This window comes from Malaclemys terrapin, chromosome 16 (genome assembly GCF_027887155.1).
Source record: "Malaclemys terrapin pileata isolate rMalTer1 chromosome 16, rMalTer1.hap1, whole genome shotgun sequence".
In the NCBI taxonomy this organism is placed as follows: domain Eukaryota; kingdom Metazoa; phylum Chordata; order Testudines; family Emydidae; genus Malaclemys; species Malaclemys terrapin.
Genome location: NC_071520.1, coordinates 22429296 through 22442283, shown reverse-complemented (window position 1 = coordinate 22442283; position 12988 = coordinate 22429296). Strand labels below are relative to the sequence as shown.

Below are 12988 nucleotides of genomic sequence, written 5' to 3'. Positions count from 1 at the left end.
GAGATGTTCAGTCATCAGCTAATTTCATCATATTTGAAGTTAACTACGTTAATGTATCTTGAATTAATTTTCTTAGTGTTAAAGTGCAAACTGGGCTAATAAAAGTGACACATTGGCTTTTTCCAGAGAATGATGTTCAGCTTATGAGGAATGGCAGCATAAATGAAAATTAGCCTCAAGACAATGTTAATTATGTTTTATCCATTAGTAGGAGGGTAATTGAACCACTCATTTTCACAGCAAAGAAAACCCTGCTGGCTTCATAAAGGGAAACTATTGTATTTAATGTGCTAATTAAAGTCTAACAATGTAACAATATGGAAGAGAAAGAAAAGCAAAATGGAGGCAATATATTATATATCTATACAATACAACGATGACCATTTTAGCCATCTTTAAGCATTATCATCCTCTTGCTGGGTTAGGAGGGACTTCAGAGGACATGCGACAACAAAAAATTAAGATGATGAGTCACTTCTGTGCTGGGCCACAGAATCTACAAGCCAGGAACTGGTCTGTTGAGTCCCAGGGCAGGTATATAAGCCTCACAGGAGGAACAGCAGCTCAATTTGCTCAACATCACTTATGGGCTTGAAACTCTCTCCTGCCTGATGGTGGCGACAGACTCCCCAAGCCTTAACCTGTTCTAGCCCTGCTCTCACTCCAGCCCTGTTCCTAGGTCTGCTCCAGCCCTGCTCTTCCCCCCATCCTGTCCCTAGTCCTGCTTCAACCCCGCTCTGGACTCCTGATTCTGGCTCTGACCACTGGCTCCGCCCACTAAGCCCGACTGGCACGGCTCCAACTACCCCATCATGGTTTCTGACAGTAAATAATGTTCCTTGAAGTAATTAAGATCTTCTGACATGAATACGCTATATCCTCAAAAACACATTCATGCTAGGACTAAATAAGGCTAGTTGTAATTTTAGCTTTGATTTAAAATAAATATAATTAGCAATATTGTAATTTTTATCAAAGCTATCCACATCAAGGGCTCTATGCCAAGTATTTAAACATTTTCACTCATTTTCATCAGGTCTTTTATATGGTTGAAAGGCTGCTTATTGCTTGTTCTTCAGCCACAATGACACAAAAAACACCCAGTAGCATGTGGGTAAAGTCTGGCTTATCCCTTGGGCCTGGTCTACACTGGGGGGGGGGGGGGGGGTCGACCTAAGATATGCAATTTCAGCTACGAGAATAGCGTAGCTGAAGTCGACGTATCTTAGTTCGACTTAGAATTACTTACTTTGCGTCCTCACGGCGCGGGGTCGATTGCCGCGGCTCCCCTGTCGACTTTGCTTCCGCCTCTCACCGAGCTGGAGTTCAGCAGTCGATGGGAGAGCGATCGGGGATCGATTTATCGCATCTACACTACACGCGATAAATCGATCTCCGATAGATCAATTGCTACCCGCTGATCCGGCGGGTAGTGTAGACATACCCTTGAATGTGGATTTCAAAAATGAGCACAGAAAGCCAAATTTATCCATGATGGAACTCCATTAAAGCCACTGGGAATTTGGCTCAAAGAATCTGTATTTTTTACTATACAAATCTTAGTTATACTTTATATTAAGGTTTAATTTATAAATGGTTTATAAAGAGTTAATACATAAACAATGGATGTTTTAAGCATGTTATTAACTTGAGTAGTATTTGTTACAGATTGCTTTAATGATAGTTATAAGTCATTATTATAAGCCACCTATTGCCTCGTTGTTTATAATAATTGATTAACTCTTTATTAAAACATCTATTAATCATTTATAACTCCTTGTAAGCTATCTATAAATATTACCTGTAAAGTATGACCCAAATCTTAAACCTCTAGAAAGGGCTTGAAATAGTTATTCTATACATGTAAATGCCCGGATTTTAGACTTTGACATAGTGAGACCGTTCATGGCCTGAAGCAAAGACTATGTGTACTGCAGGGCAAAGCTGGGAATGGCCTCTTTCCAATGGTATAAAGCTCCAGTTTCTAGCCTTGATGGGTCACAGGATAAAAGGTTGAACTTTTTGCTGGTCCAGGACTATTGGCTGTCCATCCTGGACCTCAGCTCAGTGCAATATTGGAGGAGGGGAAATATTTTTGTAGTGGATTGATCTAAGAATAAAGGAAAGTCAGAAGCTGCTCAGAGGTTTGGAATGTCAGAGTAAGTTTCATGCAAGACTGACTAGGGGAGAATGGGCAGATAAGGTTTTCCAGGGACCACGATAAAAGCAATTTACCACATGTATATCACCACAGCCATACACACACACACACACACACCCCCTATGATATCTGGAAAGAGTGTTCTGAAGCTTAATTCATTATTATATTTATGAAACGGGTTAAAATCTTCAGATGAAATACATTAGGGAAGTGCAAAGTATTATCATTACAATAAGGCATACACTCATGATCTTCATATACAGAAATGAGGAGGAAAAAAAACTTTTTTTTTTTTGCCTGTGAGGAACTGCTGTGTAGAAATCCACTAAACAAAGGTCCATGACATTAGTGTCAGGAAGTGGATTGTTCAAATAAAAATGTAACTGTGAAATACAATTCTGCAATCTATTCTGTCAGCATTCGGGGACCTTGCACTAACCACACTTCATGGCCTGCGCTGGATTCTCCGTTGGTGTAAAAGTAGAGATGGCTGCTAGGTATTGATGGAAAACATGTGTTTGCCTGGAACAATTGTTCAAGAACCATCATGTCCATCTTTACATAATTAATTTCCCCTGTAATGTTGCTAAAGTCAACGATTTCTCTGTAAGCACAGCCAGCCCCTGACTGGTAAAATCTGCTTCAGCACAAATGCCAAGAGGCATTTCCATGAGCAATGCATGCCAGGCAGCCAGCTCCACCAATTCAGAAAAAGGTGCTTTCCTGGGGCAAGATCCAGCTCCCACTGAAATCAATAGGCATCTGTCCATCGAAGTCAACAGGAATTGGATCAGGCCCTGGAACCGGCCATAAGCATAACATGTGGTCACAGTACCAGTCAACTAAGGGAAAGTAGGAGTATTCTGCCTCTAGCTAGCTCCTAGCTCAGCTTTGTGATGCAAGTTTAGAAGATCATGAAGCCAAAAATAGAGAGAGAAAAACAAACAAAAAGATTGCAAAAATAAATAAATAAATAAAATTCAGCCTCTCAGAATTCTCTGAATTTTTAAAAAGATTCTTTTATTATGAAAATGAAATGACTTAAATTTTCCCTCATTACTGTTTTCCCAGGGGGGGAAAAAAAGCTTTTTATTTCTATGTGGCTGAAGCTGTCATTTGCATTTAAATGAAGATATCTGAAGAACAGGAGTTAGAAAGTTACTTTTTCCCCCTCCTTGTGCGCAATGAGATTTCATTTCATTTTGTTATTCTCCTCTAAGACAAACCTGGCTCCACTTTCTGCTTCATTAAATAGTCAATCACAAGCCGCTTTCCAAAAATGCTCAGAGAGAAGCTAGACTCTGATTATTTTCAGTCAAGGTTTTGAATGGACTAACAATATATTTTTAGTATCCCCTAAAAAAAAACTGCTCTAGTGCCTGTCTCTCTGCTATATAACATGGAATGTTTCAGTTGACTTCTCAAATGACACTTTTAAACAATCTATATTCTTAAAACTCCATAGTTTGGGTTATTTCCCCCCCATCAGAAATGGATTTATTTAAGCTGAATAGTTTACAAGCAGCACTAACATGCACACATCTGAAAGTAAAAATATTTATTCCAGTGTTAGCTGTGCTAAGGAACCAAGATACAGAGCTTGATCTTGCAGCACTGAAATCTATGGGAGTGGTGCCCTTGATTTAAACGGGACTAGGAGCAGGCCTTGGGGTGAAATATACCACCCGACCGAGGACCACCATGAGCTGAATGCACCAAATCCTTTTTAAGCTCTGTTTGATGGACTTAAGTGTGGCTTTGTTTTGTTCAGGCCTTTTGCTGGCCTTCTGCACAGGGGTGACTTTCACGTTAGTGACTAACAGGTAAGCGTTCAAGAAGGCAAAGGGATCTAGGACTGCCTTTTGAAATCTTAAATCTTACACTGGCACTTAGTTTTAAAATGTGACTATTCTGCTGGGGAAAAGCACCCACCGAGGAAGAAATCTGAAACTAGGAAACCAGTCAAAAGTAGATAGAAGGGCATGTGTGCTGGTAATTAGGAAATTCATGAGCAAAGCAAGGAATGACAGTTTGCAGTAACAGCACTGTCGGCTAAGAACTTACATCTTGCAAGCTAAGCAGGACTAGGCCTAGTCATGATTAGATGGGCGATATTTCATTTCTCTTTCCTTTAGGTGCACCAAAAAGGGGAAGATAGGTGAGCAAAAAGGTGCTCTAAGGTCACCAATTATAAATGGTGTGTCTTATATAATAGGTTAGAGTTTATTAAGAGCGCGGATGGCATAAAACAACAACAAGATTTGGTTTTCAATACGCAAAGGGGCAAGAAAATACAATGGCCTATATTGTCAATGAGGAAAAAAAAAAGGCCTCATATAAAAGCAAGGGCAGCTCCAGGCACCATTGCAGCAAGCGCATGCCTGGGGCGGCAAGCTGCAGGGGGCGACATGCCGGTCGCCGTGAGGGCGGCAGTCAGGCAGCCTTCGGCAGCGCGCCTGCGGGAGGTCCGCCGGTCCCGCAGCTTCAGCAGCAAGTACGCCGAAGGTGCAGGACCAGCAGATCACCTGCAGGCATGCCGCCGAAGGCCGCCTGACTGCCGTGCTTGGGGCAGCAAAAAACATAGAGCCGCCCCTGTATAAAAGCAGCCACCATTGTCCCCACATAGGAAAAGAAGAACAGGATCTCTCCTTTACCTGGCCACCTTACAAAGCAAAGAGTTTGTTTGAAATTGGCAGTAAAACAGGCAGCAGTTGCTGATTGAAACATTCATCAAACATCTAACAAGACTGCATGTGTTTCTGGACGGGGTCACCACCAGACTGCACTGGTGGGAGTCAGTAGTTTTAAAAAAAAAAATTGATCTTTAGTTTACCAGCTATCTCTGACTGATTTGTTTCACTGAAATATCAGTAAAAAGCAACAGAGGGTCCTATCAGGACCCTCTGTTGCTTTTTACAGATTCAGACTAACACGGCTACCACTCTGATACTTGACACCATGAAATATCAGGTGATTTTTCATTAGCTGTGTGGAGCATAATACTCAAATGCAGAGACCAAGGGAGACAGGAGGTTGGTGCTCAAATTATATCTAGAATAATGTAGTTTAAAAAAAAAAGACATTTGCTTTCATTTAGAGTATGCTTCTATTAAGAGCTAGATTGCCTGCAACACATACCTATGGAATGAATCACTGGAGATTCATGTGAATTTTAATTTTCCATAGACACAACTGTTAGTGTTGCTATATTTTTAATGCAGTTGTATCCGTTATCTGTTAAATACAGAGTGAACAAAATAAAAAAGGTGATTCTCTCCTCTCTTTTGTTTTATTATGCTGTACTTTATTTAAATGATATTCAAGAGAGAGACTTTTAGACTAAGTAGTAAAACAATCTAACTCAGAGACATAACCTTCTTGTGGAGCAATATAAAAACATTTGCATTAACTGCACCAATGTTGCTGTAAAGGGAACAGAACAGAAGAAATAAAGTTAGGAGGGAAGCAACAGGAATTATGGAAAAGAAAGGAAACACTAAGGATCAAATTCTACCCTCAAATGTATGCATGCAGCTCCCATCAAAGTCAATGGGAATTGTGTGTGCATATTCAAGGGCAGAATTTGGTTGAAAGGGATGAATTTTCAAAGGTTGCTGCATTTGCTGGCTCAAAACCCAGCATTTTCACTTGTCAGTTTGCATTTGTATTTGCAAAATGGGTAATGCAAGTCTGACATGGGCACTTCAGTGTGCAATTACCTGTTGTGAAAGCACAACTGTAGGATTTTGTTGGTGCAGTCTTGCTTCATCCTCAGAAAAGATGGCCTATTTAAGATGGAGGGAAAAAAAGAGAACTCCATTGATATATTGAAGAAATGGATCCCGCATGCTCTGAATCTCCCTATGACACCTCCTATGGCTCTGGTCAAGAAATGCATCCCACATGCTTTCCCAACTCCCCCTCCTCCCTGAAATGGAGGCACAAGAAGAAGCATTTAAGTGGCAGGAATGGGGACATTAGCTATTTTCATGGTTATAGTTCCTGTCCTTTTGGAATCTCTATCATATGTGTATGTGTGCGTGCACATGCGCATACAGACCCGCACAAACACACGTGTGTATATGGTGAAGATTCAAGAGGGCAGGAACCATGTATAGGTGTGTGTCTGAGCCCATGCACATATGGCAAGAAGTCAAATGGCAAAATGACTTGGACTGGCTGGACTAAAGGCCAGTTTGGTATGCTGGCCAAGTTCTTAACGGCCAAACAATCCCTCAATCTCACATCTCCCCTTGGTCAGCAATGTATTACTCTTGAGCCATCAGCCTAATGACATTATGCATGTACTTTTTTTCTCTCTCCTTTTTTAAGTAAGCTCAAGGCCTCACATGGAGAAACAGTTTCCTCAAGACAATTCTGGGTTAGGATTTTTTTTAGCCCCCACTTTTTTCTTTTTGCAGATGCTTTCGGAAAACACGAAATAGTCGTGCTCCTCTGGCTTGCATTTCTGTCCCAAAAATAATTAAAAACAACCTACCCAAGCATTTTGGGAGATAAATTCATGTTTTCAGATGAGGTACCAATGGCACAAAACAGAATAAACAGATACTTTCAAGAGATTAAAAAACCCCAACCTTGTGGTCCTTTTAAATCAAGTTTTTCTACTGCTAACACATGTGGGATCCGCTAATTATACAACTGAAATATTTTTCCATACTGAAAGCACATTTTATCCATTTCCTAAATTGGAAAGATAAAGACACCGGAAAAGCTTGTGGTCATTATAGCTCATCCAGATGTCCTTAAGAGCATTTTTCATCAGATTCAGTGATGCTTGTTGAAGATAAGTTAACCACGGTTATAAAAATCAAGCTATCCAATCCTCTCAAAGTGCTAAAGGAAATACCACTTGTGGATAGATAAAATCCTGAACATATTTATATCTTCCACAGTAAATGCTAAATGCCATAATTTCTAAATGCTCCTCCCTTACCTTGAAAATCTGAATCCCACAAAAATCAACTGGGTTTAAAATAAAATTAATTTGACAGAGTAGAATGCCTGTTAAGTAGACTCCTGCATAGCAAGAACTATAAAGGAGGTTCACAAAACAATTACTGGGGGTTTTAAAATGTAATTGTGAGCCAAGGTTCCCTTATATCAGAGAGAGTTGAATAAGAGAAAGAGGCTAATACAGATGGGGGGAATGCACAGCCTTTATAACATCTCCTATTTTGCTAAGGTCAGAGTACTCACACAGATCCCATTAACCTCTAAGACAAAGCAATATGCCAAACACTTATTCTAGAAAAGAAGAAAATTCACAGTTTTAAAAATTAAGAGTGTGCTACTTGGAGGGCTTGGTAGCCTGTGAGAGACATTGGTGGCTCATTGTCTAGTTCCCCAAAAACAGATTTCTGAAAATCACCACCATGAAAACTGTCACCTTTTGGGCCCAGTGCTGGTCTCCCTGAAGTCAACAGCAAAACCCTCATTGACTTCAACAGGAGGTAGAGTCAAGCTCCTATATTTGCAGTCTCTCTACAGTGGTTGAGGCCTGAGCCATGGATGGACTGCTCTCTTACACCTTGATCTGGTCAGCAATGTATTGGTGATCTTGATCTTCAAGATAGATTTGAGGCATTCCGGTGTGGTAGCATGAGAGAAACTGATATCATGCTGCCTGTGCAGTACCTGTTCTGCAGCTAAGTGAGAATTTCTGTTTCCAGGTCCCTTGTCCATGCATGCATCCATCCAGGTAGAGTCCATCTGGGTAGCAACCACTGAATCCTTGGACTTCTTGGAGCAGCAGGCGTTGACCGGGGTTCTCTGCTCAGGGTCCCCTTCTGGTTCCCTTGGTTTGATCCTAGGACCTGCACCCCATCCCTGATTTTCTTTATACTTTGTCCCCTGTACTCCGGTAAGTCCTGGATCCTGTAGCCCCTCCCTCATCAGAGGAGGTGGGTCTTCTGTTGCTTTGGCGGACTCAGCCCTCCAGTGCCATGATTTAAATAGAACACCATCTTTCATCAGCACTAAATCCATTTGAAACATTTTCAGAACCAAAACTCATTTAAAAATGTGAAAATGGGCTGTGCTATTTCACATATCTGGAAGAGACCGGAGTTCATTCTTTCTAAGCAAAATTCTGTTTTTAAGGCAAATGAAGAACAGCAACATAATTTCTTGTTGCTTCGCAAGCCCTCCCCACCTAACTTTGGACAAGCTTTGATCAGCACATAATGTGAATTAGCAGAAGGACAATAATTACTTGTATTCAAACTGACTCATACCAATCCATTATCCAGCTATTCATCCTGATGATGTACAAATAGACAGAGAATGATAACAGCATTAAAAGGCTTCCCCCACCATCACATTCCAAGGTGCAACCTAGTCCAGTGAGTGTCATCACCTGCCTGGCAACCCTGGATGCCTCACAATGCTTTGTTGTTGCAGCTCACAACCTGGGCCACTCACAAGCAGCATGCAGCAGACATCTTGAGTGTCTGTGTATAACCACAGCCCTGGTCCAACAGCTCTGACCCCAGCAGCCTGTCAGCAAAACACCAGCCTTGGTTACTATTTGCAGGGTGACCCCAACACACTTCAAGTTGTGAATTTCCCCAAAAATGTGTGTTCTGCACCATCCAGTCCTCTCCCGGGTAGTCCAGATTGTAAAGGTCTGTTGCCCCTGTAAAGGGTCAATATCCGACAGATTGCTACTTTAACTGGAGTTACCAAATAAGTAACCAAATCAGTTTAAACACAACACTGGATTAGTTTAGATTAAAAATAAATCAAGCTTATTTAACTACAGCTAATTAGGCTGCGAACAGAGGAGCGTTAGGCTGAAGGTAGGTAATTAGAGAGACGCTCACTTGTGAGTGACAGGCAGGGTTCCCCTGTCAGCCACTACGGGAGTGGCACTGTGAGACAGAAGACTACCTGAGACTGCTTGATACACTCCCCCCTGGAAGGGGAAACCACAATAGTGACCTGGCTGGAGGGCTGAGTCATGAAGAGGACGCTGTGGTTCCTGGAGTTAGAGAAGGGCTGCAGAAGAGAAACTGCCGGGGTGTAACTGATGGAAGCAGTATTGGCCTGACTGAGCTAATCCTCAGAACCCCAAGGTGGTGGTGCTGTCCGGTAATGAGTAGAACAACCCCATCACATCCAGATCAGGATGTCTCTCCAAAGTCAAAGGGCTGGTTCCTGTATCTTCTTAGGTGTGTGTGTGTGTGTGAGAGAGAGAGAGAGACAGAGATAGTTTGGGGTTTTCTGCCCCTTTTATAGTCCAATTAAGCTTTGAAGAGAATTGGCACAAAAAAAAGATTATTCAAACAGTAAAGGTGGCGACAGACACTGGTGGTGAAGGAAGCTCCATGTTCTCTCTTCTCACCTGTGTTTGCTGAAACACAAATATGCTTTGTCTCCTGCCATCTCTTCTCCCTGCTGTCTCATGGACCCTATATACTACTTATATGTAAATTGAGGCAAACACACACTTCTTCATTCAGGATACTTCTGCCTGGGCAGGGCTGTGTGCTTTTGAATGTGTGTTAAAAACAGCACACAGGGGGATTTCTTGACTCTACATATAATGTTGCTACATACATTTCACCATGATATTATTGACCAGAGAGTTACTATTTTTCAAACGATGCATATTTTGTATAAAGTTCATTACAATAGCATGTGCTTTGTCACACCCACCCGACTCAAAACAGACTCTCTAGTACAAAAGGAACTCAAAACAAAGCACCACAAAATTCAGCCTAAGTCTTCTCCACAGGCTTGGTTGCTCCCAGAGTTCCTCTTGAGGGCTGTTCAGTCCACACCCTAGTCCTCTTAGGCCATTCTGTGTGGAGAGCCAGTCCTGCCTCTTTTATATCTGGCTGAGGTAACAGGTCACTTGCAACAGTGAGTCAACAAAACACACTTAACATTTTCTGTCAGGATCATCACCAGCTCACAGGGATGGATTTTCAGGCAAACACAGCTAACTTGTTACAATTCATTTTTCCAATTTATATAACGTACAGGCTGCAATTTAAAAAGAAACACTCACCTGCATTTATGGAAAGGTCACCCAAGGGCATGATCAGATCTTTCCACAGATATAAAATAAAGAACTAGGGCATCATTTGCATTGTATAAACACTGGAGAAACAACATTGGCTTCCATGGAGTTACTCCTGATTTACACCAATGTAACTTGATTAACCAAGGTGAATCAAGACTGGAGTCTGTCTCGAGGATGGAGAGACTGGCAAAAGGCAGGGGCTTAGATCTCATCTGGACACCTTTATTAATAAACATGTTTGTTTTAATTTCGTTCCAGTGCATTCCACAATGCAAGGCTTTTCTGTAATGCTATGTGAACAGCTTAGAGTAGCCCAGCTGCAAATAATTTGTGTGGCCACAAAGAATTCTACCCACACTGTAGTAGGACATCCATGGGTTTCTTCTTACAGAAACAATTATTTCTGCATAGCACTATTTAACAGCATAAGCAAGCTCAGAGAAAATCCACTCCTTCATTTATTTTCCATTGTCCTCCCTTGAGCATCAACCAAATGGCAGTAAGTGCACGTAAGGAAATAATAGAAGAGGAATAAAATGAAGTGACCGAACAAATGATGTTCTGTGGCCACAATGGGATATATCTTGCATTAAATAAAGCCAATAAGAGCCCCTCAACAACCAGTTATTTTCTTTCACAATCCTAGAGGATGTAGTGACATGTTTGACTACTTAGATTAGATGCAACTGGACCATTATGTGTTTTTCCACAACCAATCTTTCCAAGATCAACATGTAGAGTTGTATGTTAATTGTTCACAATGAAATATGAAACTAGGCCCCAAATCAAAACTGCCAATCCAAATAACCCCATACTTTAGGGCAATTTCACTCTGGATCTGAGCTTTTGCGGGTTTTGCCCAGCTCTACCCAAAAACCACCTGACGCTTGTCTGGTTTCGTTTTTTTTATAAACTCAAACCTCAGCCTTTGTCCCTCAAAATCTGTGCAGATCTTACAAGTGGGCTCAGGCCCGGACTGGCATAAACCTGGGTCCTTTAATGAACTAGTCTAAACATCGTGTGAAATTTGCATCTCATGTGCTTCAGAGGTGAACATGGGAAACTGGGCAATTTCAGCTTTGGGCTTGGGGTGCTTCCCAGTCTGAAATTCTGTGCGGAGGTCAGCTCAGGGCCACAAAACCTAGGCAGAGTGCAAAAAGGGAAATGCCCATATGATCCCTAGAAAGTTATTAATTGTATTACAGCAGCACCTAAGAGTGCCAGTCAGGAACGGGACCCCATTCTGCACAGCACTGTACAGTGTCCTTTCCCTGAAGAGCTTCCAACTGCAGCTAGCTGGGAAGAGCTTCCATTCACCCCCAGAAGTTTTTGAAGACAATTCATCTTCAGCTAAATGGTGACTTTTCATTGTAAAATTGAAAACATTCACCTGAAAAATGAAAATTTTGATTTGGAGATGCCATCTTGGTAATTGGCCTGTGCCTCATATCCCCATTCTTCTCTATAGGCCAGGCAACCTGGCTGGACTGTCTTTCCCATAATGCACCATGATCTCCACTCTTTCTGTCCTGCCACAGTGTATCACAGCGGTCCCATGGACACCGTGCATTCAGCCCCAAACTGGAAACTCTTCAATTTTGGGTTGTTCCGTTTTCTACGAAAGTTTCCTGTTTTCCACAGAAAGCAGATTTTTGGTGGAAAGTTTCAGTTGCTCAAAAACCCAATTTTGCATACAAAAAAAAAAAAACCCAGTTCTGACAGAAGATTTTTGACCAGACCTACAACCTCAACAGGAAAGAAACAAAGGGCAATAGAGGAAACGGAGATGCAGAGAGGTGAAAGGACTTGCTCAAGTATTCACAGTAGATGAAGCAGCAGAGCCGGAATTTAATCCTAGGTCTCCTGACTCCCAGTCCAGCACCTTATTCACTAGACCAGACCCTGCCAGCCCTCTGTTACCCAGGGAAAGTGCAGGATGGGCTTACTCCCAACACATGGGCCCTCATTCCTGTGGGACACAGAAGCTACTGTTATATGGCCTTTCCCTTCCCCATTAATGGTCTTGTCACACTCACCTGAGTCAGGGGCCTGGAGATGGTGCTCATGGGACATGACTCTCGGAAGAGGGGGTGCAACAACAAAAAAGTTTGGAAAGCTCTGCACTAGACCATGGTAGGAGCAGAACTTGATCATTTCTGAGAGCTTTTGAAAATCTCACCACCTATCATCAAATTTTGCACGGCTCTGCCAACATCCATAGGAAAAATAGTTAAAGAGCCAAGAGATGCTCATAGAGTGTGAAGGAGTATGTCTACTGCATCAGATGGCATCTCTTGCATCAAGGAGTCTGTACTATAATACAATTAAAATACTACCATGACCCAAAGTAAGCACCAATAGAAACTGCTGAGATGTATGAAAGGTCAAGAAGGTAATGTCTCTTGTACACCCATTCAGTACCAAAAGCACTGGCTTACTCCATTACATTTAGGTGACCAGACAGCAAATGTGAAAAATCGGGACAGGGGGTGGGAGGTAATAGGAGCCTATATAAGAAAAAGACCCCAAAATCAGGACTGTTTCTATAAAATCAGGACATCTGGTCACCCTAATTACATTCCTCTAAACACATTTGATTATGGGATACAAGTGAAAAACTTTTCTGTGAATATGTTCCACTAAACACCACTTAACTAATCCTCTAAAACAATGTTTTACCTCTTATTGTTGCTTTGGGTATTCGTTTCCTTATTAGTAACAGTGCAAGATTAATATATAACTGCAAGTAACCTATGAAACATTCACACATATATTGCCAC

At 41.7% G+C, this 12988-nt stretch overlaps 1 protein-coding gene across 2 annotated transcripts in view; it reads right to left on the bottom strand.

The window, feature by feature from the left end:
* The window catches only part of TMEM132D (transmembrane protein 132D), a 416714-nt gene that overhangs the window by 101129 nt on the left and 302597 nt on the right, over positions 1-12988 (bottom strand). The window lies entirely within an intron of this gene.